The following is a 13,815-nucleotide window of genomic DNA, read 5'->3' as shown; positions in this document are numbered from 1 at the left end:
GGATTTATATAAAAAAAATAATAGTGTTTTCATGCACCGTCTCTTTAAGAAAGCCGGCCGGCAATTCAGCATCGGTACCCGACAATTTAGAATAGAAGGAATAGAGCTTCACACATAGATTAGATAGATAGAAACATGTCAGTCACATATATATGAAGTACAGTGATAGTGTTGATTACTGTACTTGTCATTTAGTGTTAAAATAAAGGATTTATTTTAAAACAAATTGGCGTGGGGTTCCCCTTAATTTTAGTCTCTAACGGAGGTTAAGCAGAAGGCTGGGGCAGATGTTTGAAGCCTGGGAAGGGGGTAATACCCACGGAGCTTCCCATGCTACTAATATCAGCCCCCAGCTGAATACCTAGCCTTTACTAGCTATTAAAATGGGGGACCCCCCCAAAAAAATGACGTGGGGTCCCCCCTATTTTAATAGCTAGCAAAGGCTAGGCAGACAGCTGGGGGCTGATATTAATAGCCCAGGAAGGGAGCCATGAATATTGGCCCCCTCCCAGGCTAGAAACACCAGCCGTCAGCCGCCCCAGAAATGGCGCATCCATAGGATGCGCCAATTCTGGCACTTAGCCTCGCTCTTCCCACTGCCCTGTAGCGGTGGCAGTGGGGTAATAGGGCTGGGGTTGATGTCAGCTTATAATGCCAGCTGACATCAAGCCCAGGTTAGTAATGGAGAGGCGTCTATAAGACACCCCCATTACTAACCCCATAGTGAAAGTTAAAAAAAAACCACAAACACCCAGAATAAAGTCCTTTAATTGAAATAAACACACAATTCTTTATTGTTCTAAATTAAACCATACTTACCGTCACGCCCATTCCAGCTGAAGCCAACGATCTCCTGCAATAAAAGAAAAATAATAAAGCAACCTCATCCTTACCTTTCCATGGTTCCCACGACGGCTCCAGCTCTGCTACATCGAGATGACAGGCTGGACCGCAGCAGAACGCTGTCATCCAGCCTGTCATCCCGCAGACACTGAGAAGCGCAGGCATGCTTGCGCTCCTCAGTGTCTCTCTGTGACGGCATAAAGATGAGCCGACAATGAACTCGGCTCACCTCATGCACGTCACTGACAGCGTGGGAGAATTCTCACGCTGAAGCGCTGAGTGCAGGAGAATTTTCCCACGCTGTCAGTGACGTGCATGAGGTGAGCCGAGTTCATTGGACATGACCTCACCTCATGCACGTCACTGACAGCGTGGGAAAATTCTCCTGCACTCAGCGCTTCAGCGTGAGAATTTCCCCACGCTGTCAGTGACGTGCATGAGGTGAGCTCATGTCCAATGAAATCAGCTCACTTCATGTACGTCACTGACAGCGTGGGAGAATTCTCACGCTGAAGCGCTGAGTGCAGGAGAATTTTCCCACGCTGTCAGTGACGTGCATGAGGTGAGCTGAGTTCATTGGACATGAACTCGGCTCATCTTTATGCCGTCACAGAGAGACACTGAGGAGCGCAAGCATGCCTGCGCTTCTCAGTGTCTGCGGGATGACAGGCTGGATGGCAGCGTTCTGCTGCGGTCCAGCCTGTCATCTCGATGTAGCAGAGCTGAAGCTGTCGTGGGATCCATGGGAAGGTAAGAATGAGGTTGGTTTATTATTTTTCTTTTATTGCAGGAGATCGTTGGCTTCAGCTGGAATGGGCGTGATGGCGAGTATGGTTTAATTTAGAACAATAAAGAATTGTGTGTTTATTTCAATTAAAGGACTTTATTCTGGGTGTTGTGTTTTTTTTAAATACTTTACTAGAAATTCATGGCGGTCATGTCTAATATTGGCGTGACCCCATGAATTTCGGGCTTAGGGCCAGCTGATAATGCCAAGCTGGCCTTAACCCCTTTATTACCCAGTGAGCCACCGCACCAGGGCCCTGGATGAGTTGGGTACAGCGCCAGAAGATAGCGATTCTATCAACGCGCCATTTTCCGGGGCGGCTGCGGACTGCAATTTGCAGCGGGTGGGGCCCAGAAAGCTTGGGCCTCACTGCGCTGCAGATTCCAGCCCCCAGCTGCCTAGTTGTACCTGGCTGGACACAAAAATAGGGCGAAGCCCCACGTATTTTTTTTTTTAATTATTTCATGAAATTCATGAAATAATTAAGAAAAAAAGGGCTTCCCTATATTGTTGTGTCCGGCCAGGTACAAATAGGCAGCTCGTGGTTGGGGGCAGCCCGTTCCTGCCTGCTGTACCTGGCTGGACCCAAATATAGTGCGAAGTGCCACGTCAATTTTTTTTTTATTATTTCATGAAATAATTTTTTAAAAAAAGGGCTTCCCTATATTGTTGTGTCCGGACAGGTACAAATAGGCAGCTGGTGGTTGGGGGCAGCCCGTTCCTGCCTGCTGTACCTGGCTGGACACAAATATAGGACGCAGCCCCACATCAATTTTTTTTTAATTATTTCATGAATTTCCTGAAATAATTAAAAAAAAATTGACGTGGGGCTTTGCACTATATTTGTGTCCAGCCAGGTACAGCAGGCAGGAACGGGCTGCCCCCAACCACCAGCTGCCTATTTGTACCTGGCCGGACACAACAATATAGGGAAGCCCTTTTTTTCTTTATTATTTCATGAATTTCATGAAATAATTAAAAAAAAAATACGTGGAGCTTCGCCCTATTTTTGTGTCCAGCCAGGTACAACTAGGCAGCTGGGGGCTGGAATCTGCAGCGCAGGGAGACCCAAGCTTTCTGGGCCCCCCCCCCCGCTGCAAATTGCAGTCCGCAGCCACCCCGGAAAATGGCGCGTTCATAGAAGCTGGATGCTGTACCTGGCTGGCATACAAAAATATAGCAAAGCCCACGTCAAAATTTTTGGGAAAAATTAATTAAAAATAAATAATAATTTAGGGACTGCATCTTTATTAACTCCTCAAATGTCATTTAGTGTTAAAATAAAGGATTTATTTAAAAAAAAAATTGGCGTGGGATCCCCCATAATTTTAGTCTCTAGCCGAGGTTAAGCAGACGGCTGGGGAAGATGTTTGAAGCCTGGGAAGGGGGTAATACCCACGGAGCTTCCCAGACTACTAATATCAGCCCCCAACTGAATACCTAGCCTTTACTAGCTATTAAAATGGGGGACCCCCCCAAAAAAATGACGTGGGGTCCCCCCTATTTTAATAGCTAGCAAAGGCTAGGCAGACAGCTGGGGGCTGATATTAATAGCCCAGGAAGGGTGCCATGAATATTAGCCCCCTCCCAGGCTAGAAACACCAGCCGTCAGCCGCCCCAGAAATGGCGCATCCATAGGATGCGCCAATTCTGGCACTTAGCCTCGCTCTTCCACGCTGCCCTGGTGCGGTGGCAGGGGGTAATAGGGCTGGGGTTCATGTCAGCGCCAGCTGCCATGAAGCCCAGGTTAGTAATGATGGGCGTCTATAAGACACCCCCATTACTAACCTACAAAGTGTTAAAAAGAAAAAACACACTACACCCAGAAAAAAATAATTTATTTGAAATAAAACACACAATTTTATTAAATTCTTAGTTTACTAAAATAAAATAGTTACCTGTCCACGTTCCTGCGCTGATCTCCCATGCACAGCTGTCACATCTGGAGATGGTGACAGCTGTGCATGGCTGCTGTAAGCTCACGCTGCCGGGAACACGTCCGCTCCCGGCAGCGGAGCCACTGACTAAGGTCACCGGAGTGCATTCAGGCATCGCAGCTCCGGAGACCTCCTTTACGGCACTGCTGTACCGTGGGAATTTCTCACGATACAGCAGGGCCGTAAAGCAGCTAACCGGAGCAGCGCTGCCTGAACTCCGGTGAATCCGCTTATGCAATGACGTGGCTGCTTTACGGCCCCATCATTCTAGCGGCGGCAGCGGTTCAGAGCTGTCACATGCTATGTGGCTGCTCTAAACTGGAGATCATCGTGGGACACTCATGGACTACTACGGAGGGGTAAGGATAAGGTTGTGGTTTATTATCGATGGCTTCGGGGAATTAGGTGTCTAGGTGAGTATAGGTGTAGTTTTTTATTTTTTACTTTATTTTAGGTGGCGATCGGCGGGGACAGGTAATGTATGAACTAATTTATTGTAGGCAACCACTGGCCACCAATGACATGTATTTAACATTTATTGGGGACACAGTAGGGCAATTTATATAGCAGGATCAGGCTGATGGGAACTACTGCTCCCATCGAGCTGATCCTGCTGGCACGAGTGGACGGGGGACAGACATAGGCCGATGGGAGTAGTAGTGTCACATCGGCCTATGTCTACTTGCACGCACACACCCGCACACATCACACAGACACCGCACACACCCGCAGACATCGCACAGACACCGCACACACCCGCAGACATCGCACAGACACCGCGCACACCCGCACACATCGCACAGACACCCACACACACCAATCATGACGGGTCTGGGAGGTGAGGCTGTCCTGTGCGACCGTGGGAAAGTTCATGTGAGTTCATGCAATGCAGTCAAGCATGAACTCACATGAACCCTCTGAGGGCACCGCGGCGACTTCAAATGAACAGCTGATCGGCATCACCTGATACCGCAGCTGTTCATTTGAAATAACCGGCGGGAAAGCGCAGCACAGAACGGGAAAGCCGGCGGTGAAGTCTTTTCACTGCCGGCTTCCCCGCCCGGGTCCTTCGCTTCCCGCTCCTTGGTGCTGCGCTCCCCGCCCGGTCCTAACTTACGATCGGGAAGGGAGGTGGCGAGGGGAGCGGAGGATCGGGGTGGGAGGCTGCGGGGAAGCAGTATGGGGCTGTGTGATTGTTTAAAATCCGGCGGCTTTTTACTGTGCGCCGGCTTTTAAACAATCAGGAGAATTCTCCCACGCTGGGATGGCATTCTGATGACAGGCTGGATCGCAGCTGAGCGCTGCCATCCAGCTTGTCATCCTTCAGAGACACTGCAGAGCGCAGGCATTATGGGAACTTCCGATTCCGGTATTCGATATTGTAAAAGTATCGGAATTAAGTATCGGAATTCCGATACCGCGAATATCGGCCGATACCCGATATTTCAGTATCGGAATGCTCAACACTAGTGGTTACAAATACATCTTGGTGGTGATGGACCATTTCACTCGATTTGCTCAAGCATATGCCACTACCAATAAATCGGGTCGAACAGCGGCAGAGAAGATCTTCAATGATTTTGCTTAGAGGTTTGGGTTCCCTACGAGGTTACACCATGACCAAAGAAGAGAATTTGAGAACCAGCTCTTTGCCAAACTAGGAAAGTACTGTAGAATTCAGAGATCTCACACAACTCCCTATCACCCAGAGGGTAATGGATAGTGTTGAGCGAGCATGCTCGACACTGCTCGGTACTCGCCCGAGCATCTCATTACTCGGGATGTTCGGCAAGCACTGAGCATTTCCGAGTTACTCGGGCGGGAGCTTGGGTCACTGCCCTGCATGTTAGGCACTCTTTACAGAGCCAATGAACATGCAGGGATTGCCAGTAGTGTTGAGCCACCCCCGTAGTGTTCGAGTTCGGTTCGGTTCGTCGAACACCCGTGTGTTCGCCGAACTGTTCGTCGAACTGTTCGTCGAACACCTTCGAACACCGTTAAAACCAATGGCAGGCAAACAAAAACACATAGAAACACATAGAAAACACCTTCAAAGGTGTCCAAAAGCTGACAAACTGCTCAGAAGACATAACTAACACATGGAAAAGTGACAAGTACATATAGTCATGCGAAAATAAAAGAGGTGGAGGAGTAAAAGGAGGGGGAGACACAGATATAGGCATGTCATGCCCTTCTAAAATCCAAAAAGTGAGAAGCCGACACGGCCAGTCCGCTCCTGTCCGTGCCACCTCCGTGTCGCCGGGTTTGTGCCAGAGCCGCGGTGAACCCTGATGGCCAGCCCCCCTCTCCCAATACTGGTGCCTGTCCGCTGTTGGGTCGAGCGAGCCCCCCTGTGGTGGAGGCAGCTCTAAGCTTTTAAATTTAAATTGTCTCTCTAATTTGAATGAATACACTTTAAATCCATTTACAAGGGTCTATTGGAGGGCAAGTCTCATGCCAGCAGCCGCGTAATTCCAGCTCCAGTAGCGTCCACTAAAGCTGCTGCAGTTAAAAAGCTTTTATAAGGATCGAGCTCGGCTGTCCACCGCAAGGCATCCTACTGCCAGTCCCAGCCCCTATGCCTTGGGGTGCCTCCTGATGCTCTTCACTTAGTATCCCATGGTCCCGAAGCATTTCCTTTGAAAAAATTAAGTGTCTAAACTACAGGTGGTGTAGCTTGCTTAACAGCCGGGATAATCCGCTGACTAGCAGACACTGCTACTAGGCACAAAGTATTTCCTGGGCTAGATGCAGTTAAAAATTTGTAATTAGATACTCTCGTTGGATGCTGAGAAAGCATTCCATAGAGTCTCCTGGCACGCCATATATGATTCTCTTAAAAAGCTTGGGGTAGGGGTCTAGGGGACCCTTTTATAGCCAAAATCACGGCCCTGTATCACAATACGTCACCTAGGCTGAAGATAAATGGAACTGTAGCACCCTGAGGGCTCGGTTGCTACAGAGGTATTGCACCTCACCCAGAGGTGTGATATCTCACTCTCAGGTAAGGATGGAGTGTGGATCAGGACCCGACACCTGCATGCATTACACCACATTGCCGTGGGGCAGGGCGACCAATATGCCTCTGAGATGGGCACAACAGTCCCTGTCCCTGGCTGGAGTGGGGGGAGGGAACACTGAGGAAGGGGAACCCTGTAGTGCAGGAGCAGGGAGGAAGCAGTTCCTGGGTGCATTGAGAAGGGAGTATAAAAGGTGGGCACCATCTTAGTTCAGTGCAGAGAAGTCTGAGCAGAAGTGGCAGGGAGCAGGGGCTCTGCATGAGCTCTGCTCCGGAGGCGGGCCTTGTAACAGAGGCCCAGGCCTGGAAGAGGGAGAAGGAAGGAAGAGGAGCGGAGAAGGCTCCAGGAACGAGGAATGAAGGGATCCCAGGGGTGCGGACGGGCGAGTCGCCACCGCACGCCCGAATCCACCTGCGTGGAGGGGTCAGGCCAAAGGGGGAGACCGGTCCCCGAAACTAGTGGAGGCAGGAAACGACCCTCAGCTAGAAACCGGAGGCTGTGACATTTTAAGTGGCGCAGCCCCTCGCTACACCCGCTAGGAAGGCACCACATAGGGTCAGGGAAACTGGCGCCAAGTTTACCAAGAGGAGGCCCGAGGCAGCCGGACAGAAGGGTTGGTAAGAAAGGCCAGACAAAGGACACACAAAGGGGGTCCTGTGAAGCACTCCAAAGTTATCTGGGAGTTGTCTGAGCCCCTCACCTGGTGAGCACAGTACGACGTGGGCAGCCGTTACCTGCAGATGTGGTCTGGATAATAAGAACTGTGAGTAAAAGCCCTGGACTGCATCACTGACTCCGTGTCGTTACTGCTGCTGCCCTGCACCATCACCCCCATCCTCCGCATACACTGCCCTGAGGCTATACTCCTCCCGTGGGGAGTTATGCTACGCTCTGCTGCACCCACAACACCAGCCTCAGCGGTCTGCCCTGCAGCGGCAGTTCACTCTGACCGCAATCCACGGGTGGCGTAGTCGGACATTTAAACATCAAAACCACATAAATAGTTCCGCCACTGGTTTGACCACCCTGAGCCATGGAACCGGGTCGCCGCCACGAAGACTACAACCACCAGCATCCACCAAAAAGGGTCCGGCTCCGGGTGTCCCAAGGCCCAGGGGGTGCATCAGAACATTTTCATCACCTTTCACAATCACCAATGGGACAAGGCAGGGATGTCCTCTGTCCCCTCTCTTATACATCCTAGTGACGGAGAACCTGCTCTCATCAATTCGCCATAACCCCAATATTAGGTGTATTGAGGTGGGAGGCACCGAGTACAAGTGCTCTCTATTTGCTGATGAGGTCCTAGTATATATCACTCAATCACATATATCCATCCATGCTGTTATGGCTGAAATAGATCACTTTGTTACATGGTCAAATTTTAAAATCAATGCAGCGAAGTCTGAGGCCCTCGATGTCTCCCTCCCCAAATCCATATAGGATTCCATCCAGTCCAACTTTCCCTTTGCCTGGCCCTCACAGGGTATCAAATACTTAGGAATTCCTATTCATAGAGACCTCTCCCATCTATGTTATCTTAATTTTGGGCCCTTTATTGAACAACTCGATACAGACCACGGTTGGCAAGTTAGAACTGTAAGATTCACTACGTGAACCACTGGTGTTTTGTGGAAAAGCACATGTACACTGCGTTCCAAATTATTATGCAAAAAGTGTTTAGGAGTGATAAGGGAAGAATTTGTTTGTTTGTCAGTTAAACTCATTGATGGTGATGTGTCAGGGCTCTTTATATCACTGTAAGCAATTGCAGACACCTGTGCTAATTAGTTTGGCAGGTGTGTCCAATGAAAGGCAAGACTACTTAAGAAGGCTGTCTCACATTATTAAGCAGCCTACATTTTCTGCCAAAATGGGAAAGAAAAAGGATGTGTCGGCTGCTGAGAAGCAACAAATTGTGGAGTGTTTAGGTCAAGGCATGACTACAATCAACATTGTGCGATGATCAGGATGAAGTGTCTTGGCAATCAAGAAGTATGTAGCTGATTCACAGTACACACGTGTGCGTGCTGATAAGGGCAAATTGAGGACTCTTTCCTACAGGCAATTACGTCAGGTTGAAAGAGCAGCGGCAAAAAAGCCTTGTCATAGCAGCAGACAAGTTTTTGAAGCTGCTTGTGCCTCCAACGTCCCCCGAACAACAAGATGCAGGGTCCTTCAGAGGTTTGTAGCTGTGCATACGCCATCCTGTCGACCTCCTCTATCCACTTCACACAAGCAGAAACGGCTCCAGTGGGCCAAACATTACATGAAGACTGATTTCAAAACTGTTTTGTTTACGGATGAGTGCCATGCAGCGCTCGATGGTCCAGATGGATGGAGTGGAGGATGGCTGGTTGATGGACACCCCACGCAAACACGGCTACAGCGCCAACAAGGAGGAGGTGGAGTAATGTTTTGGGCTGGAATCATGGGGAGAGAGATTGTCGGCCCCTTTAGGATCCCTGAAGGCGCTAAAGATGAACTCCATAATGTATGTGGATTTTCTCAAACAGCACTTCCTGCCATGGTTCAAGAAGAAGAACCGTGTATTTCACAGCAAGATCATTTTTCTGCATGATAATGCACCATCTCATGCTGCACATAAAACATCTGCATCTCTGGCTGATATGGGCATAAAAGGGGACAAACTTATGGTGTGACCCCAATGCTCCCCTGACCTCTACCCCATTCAGAACCTTTGGAGCATCATTAAAAGGAGTGTCTATGATGGCGGGAGGCAGTTCACATCTAAGCAACAGCTCTGGGAGGGTATTCTGTCCTCATGCAAAACAATTGAAGCAGAAACCATCCAAAACCTGACAAATTCAATGGACGAGAGAGTTCAGAAGCTCCTTTCGAACAAGGGGTCCTATGTGAAAATGTAACATCACCTAGAATAAAGTTTTGAGTTGAAAACTGTTTGATTTCAGTTTCTAACAACCTGCTAATGCTTATAATTTCAAAAATGACCATTTTTTTGGTCTTTATTAAAATGAAAAGGTTGATCGAAAAGTTTGGGGGATCTAAGAGTGTGGCAACCCAGTAGTCATGATTACTTCGAATTCTGACAATATGAGGGTCATGCTGCAGGTAGTGCAGCAAGAAGGCACTTATGTGTCTTGCGCATCTCGGAGCCCCAAAATTATTTTCCGGGCTAGATGCAGCTAAAAATTATTATTAATTTTAAATCTGGTGAAGCTTTAGTATAGATGGCCTAATAGGATCAGTGCTGCACACTGCTACAAAGCCCAAATTATTTTCCAGCCAAGATACAGATAAATATGATTAGTAATTTGAAAGCTTAAAACGGTTGGTAGGGTGATTTTAACCAATCATCAAGCTTTTACTCTCCCCAGGATGACACAGGGGTAGAAAAGTCGTTTCGGATCCATGATTTGTTCATCTTTATGAACGTGAGTCTGTCTACATTATCAGTGGAGAGCCGCGTGCGCTTATCTGTCAGCACACCACCAGCAGCGCTGAACACACATTCAGACAGAACGCTGGCTGCGGGGCATGACAAGATCTCCAAGGCGTAATTGGCTAGCTCCGGCCATTTATCCAGATTGGAAGCCCAAAAAGAGCAAGGGTCCAGTGACACAGTCGTGGCTTCAATGTTTACTTGGAGATACTCCTGTACCATCGTCTCTAGGCGTTGACTATGTGTCAGACTTCTTGTCTCCTGTGGCCTTGCAAAGGATGGGCTAAAAAAGTGGTGAAATGATTCCGCAAAATTGATGTTACCAGCAGATACTGTGGTTCTGTTACGGTTTGAGTGCTGAACACTTGACGGTCCCACGGTTGGCAAGTTGGAACTGTGAGATTCACTACGTGCACCACTGGTATTTTGTGGAAAAGCACATGTAAGATTCTGCAACAGTCTCTGCTGATACTCCTGCATGCGTGCATCCCTTTCTATGGCAGGAATAATTTCTGCAAATTTACTTTTGTACCGGGGATCTAACAGTGTGGCAACCCAGTAGTCAGGATTATTTCTAATTCTCACAATTCGAGGGTCATGTTGCAGGTAGTGCAGCAAGAAGGCACTCATGTGTGTTGCGCATCCAGGAGCACCAAGTCCCTGTTGTGTTGGTGGCAAGGTAACAATCATGCTTCCTTCCTCTGTCCTCTCCCCCCAACCTCGCACAACAGAAATGTGATCAAGGTCTCCCTCATCTGATGAGTCTTCCATCAGTTCGTCCTCCACTTCTTCCTGGGCTCCTGCACCTTCCTCACTAGTTTGGCTGCTACCATGCGCCCTGGTAAAACCATCTCCCCCACCCTCACATGCCTGCCGCCTTGGTGCTGCCGACCGTCTGGACCTTGCAGATGTTAGCCCTTCCGCATACAACTCCTCCTCCTCTACTTCCTCCACCTCCTCTTGTGCCACCACCTGACTCCGAATTCTGTTTAACATGTGCTCCAGCATGTAAATCACCGGAATAGTCATGCTGATAATGGCATCGTCAGCACTAAACATCTTCGTCGCCATTTCAAAACTGTGCAGAAGGGTGCATAGGTCCCTGATCTGAGACCACTCCTCCAGCGTGATTTGTCCCACCTCTGAATCTCGTTGGCCCAGGCTATACGTCAGAACGTATTGCACCAGGGCTTGTCGGTGCTGCCACAGTCGCTGCAACATGTGCAGAGTTGAATTCCACCGGGTAGGCACATCGCATTTTAGCCGGTGAAGTGGCAGGCCCAACGACTTCTGTAGAGATGTAAGTCGCTGAGCTGCGGGATGCGAACGGCGGAAGTGAGCACACAGCGACCGTGCCCTCTGCAGAAGGCCATCTAGTCTGGGATAGTGGGCTAAAAATTGCTGGACAACCAGGTTCAACACGTGAGCCATACAAGGCACGTGTGTGACATTGCCCCGGCGAAGGGCCGCACCCAGGTTTGCAGCATTGTCGCACACGGCCTTCCCTGGTTTCAGGTCCAGTGGAGACAACCATTCATGAAATTGGTTCTCCAGAGCTGACCACAACTCCTCAGCTGTGTGACTCACATTTCCCAGACATTTCAATGTAAAAACCGCCTGATGACGTTGAGCCCTACTGCCAGCATAGTAAGGAGCTGTGCAGGATCCCTTCTGCGCAGTTAGAAAGCTTGTGGCATGACCAGACAGGCTTTGGGTGCAGGTGGAAGACCGAGAGGAGGTTGAGGAGGCAGAAGCAGTGGAGGAACTTTGACATAAAGAGGATTGACGCACAACTCGTGGGGACAGCAAGACTTGGACAGCAGCCCCTTGTCCTGCTGTCACCATAGTTACCCAGTGCCCAGTCAGCGACATGTAACGCCCCTGTCCATGCCTACTCGTCCAAGTGTCTGTGGTGAAATGCACCCTGTCACACACAGAGATTCTCAAAGAAGCGGTGATGTTGTGTGCGACATGCTGGTGGAGCGCAGGCACACCTTTCTTTGAGAAGTAGTGCCGACTGGGCATCTGGTACTGGGGCACTGCGACGGACATAAGGTCTCGAAAATCCTCTGTGTCCACCAGGCGGAAAGGCAGCATTTCTGTAGCCAAGAGCTTGCAGATGGTGAAATTCAACCTCTTAGCTTTCTCATGGCTAGGAGGAAATGGTCTTTTACTTGTCCACATCTGAGGGACCGAGGGCTGGCTATTGTGCTTAGACGGGGTTGATAAGGGTGTCCCCGGCAAACTGCCGGTCTGTGAGGAAGATGCAGGCGGACATGTTAGGTTGCCTTGATCCAAATGTGGTGCTATCGATGTCGGACAGCGCTCAAGACCAGCTGGTGTTACCACCTCCAAAGAAAATGATGACCTGCCAATCACGCTGGCTGTTGCGGGTAAAGAGGTGGCAGGTCTGCGCCCCAAAACAGGTGTGACTGCTGTCCCCCCAGTCACAGAGGAAGAAGAGGCCGCGGATGCACAAGATATGGCAGACGGTGGTTGGCCCGGCCGGCTAGGCCGCATTGTAGCACACTGAGCTTCCCACTGCAACTTATGCTTCATGTCCATGTGCCGGTTCATGCATGAAGTACTCAAACTATGTATTTTTTGGCCTCTACTTAGCTTTTGCTGACAAATGTTACAGATAACACGAGTTGGGTCATCTTTATCGATCTGAAAAAATGCCCAGGCTATGCAAGGCTTAGCACCCATGCGACCTGAAGAGCCACGACGACTTGTGGTGAGAGGCAGAGTTGTGTTTCAGGATGCAGTTGTTGACGTGCTTCCAGTACTACGTCTCTGTCCAGGATGGCGCAACCTGACCTCGTCGTCACTAGCATCTTCCTCCACCTCCTCTGCTGACCTCATCTCTTGGCTGACTGTGGGTTGACAGTAAGTGGGATCTCCAACCTCATCATCATCACCCTGTGTGTTATCACACCCGTCGTCCTCAGAGCCAACCTGTTCCTGCCCTGACAAAAAACTAAAGTTGTCGCTCCAATCAGGTATTTGAGTCTTATCATCGTCTTCCTCATTGTCTCCACCAACAGGAGTTACAGTTTGGGAATGAGGGTCTACATTATGGTCAGAACCTTCTGCGTCTGGTCCTGGATCCGACTCATAAAGATTCTGGGCATCAGTGCAGATCATTTCCTCGTCTGGATTCACAGAAGCGCTGGAGTCGACCTCTGATTCCCAGCCTATAGTATGAGTAAACAGCTCTGCAGACTCAACCATCTGTTCTACCTCATACTCAGACGGGCAGCTGGAGATTTGGGAGCTGTGAGGAAGCAAGTGCGATTTGGGTGACACCTTTGAGGACTGGAGTATTTGTGATGTTGAAGTTGATGTGGAGGAGAGCCCACTTAAAGGAGCACTTGATATCCGTTGAAGCACCTGCTGTTTTTGTGCCTCATCTGGAATTTGTAGCGATTGGCGTGGCCGTAAGAAAGGGATCTTATCACATTGTCCGCTAAAAGAAGTAGACATTTTAGTTTGGCTGGAAGATGGTCTTTCTTCTGCAGATGTTACTGTTGCTTTAACACCTACCCCACGGACACAACCTTTTTTCCCCTTCCCAACACGCCTATTCCCCTTTCCACCAGCAGCAGGCCTTTTTCCACTCACTTTGGTGGTTAACTAATTCACAACTCTGGAGTTGTTTGCACAAAAAAACAATGGATGGTAACCGAGCAGAGCTGAGTGGCCAAACTGTGGTATTAGGCCAAAACTATTGGCTGGGTTAGATGCAGAAAAAAATTATATTCAATTTGCAACCTGATGGAGGTCAGTATAGATGGACTAATA

Source organism: Phyllobates terribilis, unplaced genomic scaffold, assembly GCF_046119375.1.
Source record: "Phyllobates terribilis strain yellow unplaced genomic scaffold, ASM4611937v1 Scaffold_7__3_contigs__length_470593459, whole genome shotgun sequence".
In the NCBI taxonomy this organism is placed as follows: Eukaryota; Metazoa; Chordata; class Amphibia; order Anura; family Dendrobatidae; genus Phyllobates; species Phyllobates terribilis.
This window is presented reverse-complemented; position numbering follows the sequence as displayed.